Below are 1,489 nucleotides of genomic sequence, written 5' to 3'. Positions count from 1 at the left end.
TGGTGGAGTCACCATCCCTGGAAGTGTTGAGGAGGTGTCTGGATCTGGTGCAGGAGGATCTGGTTTAGGGGTTCCAGCAGTGACAGGTTAATGGTTGGACTGGATGACCTTAGACATCTCCTCCAGCTTTGATGGTTCTGTGATTCTGCCTTCTGGTTAGGTTTACTTGAGTGTTGTTATCATGCTCTATAATGACTTAAACCCCAAATCACTTACAAGATCAGTTCCAAACTGTGGAACTGTCTGGTGTAGGGCAGTCTGGTATGTGAGTAGGTTGTCCAGAGAGCCCATGGAGTCTCCATCCTCAAAAGTTTTGCCAGCCTTACCAGGCAGATCTCTGAGTAACCTGTTCTGAAATCAGTATTGACTGTGATTTGAGCAAGAGGTTGGACTAGAGACTAATCTAGTCCCTTTCAACCTGAATTGTGAGTCTGTGTATTATTTTCTTGCAGTTGTCTCACTTATTTCAAACTTGAAGCTGCCAATGATACAAAACATCAGATGTTCAGGAACATTTGGCACCTTCATCTCAGTGATTTTTGTGAATTTCTGGGAACTTGCACTGCTTAACAAAATACGGAGGAGTCCTTAAATTAGAGCCATTGGGTAACTCCACCACTGAAGCAGGAGTTTATATAAACCCGGTGGGTTGGCCCACTGCAATGTAAAGGTGATTCCAAATGGTAAATTAGAGACATGAATTGAATGGTTCAGAATTGGAACAGAAAGTAATAATTCAAAACATACCTCAATGCTTCTCATTTTTAACCACATTCTAGGTGGGAAGAGTGGACTTACTGTTTTCTGAGGGTGATGTTTACAGTACGACCATCCTTCCCTGACCTGCTTTGAGAATGAGAGGACATATGACCTTGTCAGAGGCCACTGTGCCCCCACTGCTGGGGCAGCAGTGCAGAGTGCCCATTCTGCTGTGTCAGATTGTCTCCTCTGGCATTTCCTGCAGCTTTCAGTCATTCTGAAACAGCCTTTTAATGTTTTCTGTCGGGTGGCATAACTCAAATTGGCTGCAGTGTGGATGCACCAGCTCACAAACCTAAATCACAAACCTGTTTGCCTGTGACTGTGCTTCAAATTACATTTTCAAGTTATTCAAATTGATGTGGGTTTTTTTTTTTCTGTGCAAATAAAATATCCTAATCCCATCTATCAGTGGATCTGAAACAGCCTTTTAATGTTTTCTGTCGGGTGGCATAACTCAAATTGGCTGCAGTGTGGATGCACCAGCTCACAAACCTAAATCACAAACCTGTTTGCCTGTGACTGTGCTTCAAATTACATTTTCAAGTTATTCAAATTGATGTGGGTTTTTTTTTTTCTGTGCAAATAAAATATCCTAATCCCATCTATCAGTGGAAGAGAAGAGAAGGTTGTGTGGAGACTTCAGAGCACCTTCCAGGATCTGAAGGGGCTCCAGGGAAGCTCTAGAGGGATCTGTGTTAGGAGCTGCAGGGACAGGACAAGGGGCAAT

This window comes from Acanthisitta chloris, unplaced genomic scaffold (assembly GCF_000695815.1).
Source record: "Acanthisitta chloris isolate BGI_N310 unplaced genomic scaffold, ASM69581v1 scaffold20432, whole genome shotgun sequence".
NCBI classification, from domain to species: domain Eukaryota; kingdom Metazoa; phylum Chordata; class Aves; order Passeriformes; family Acanthisittidae; genus Acanthisitta; species Acanthisitta chloris.
This window is presented reverse-complemented; position numbering follows the sequence as displayed.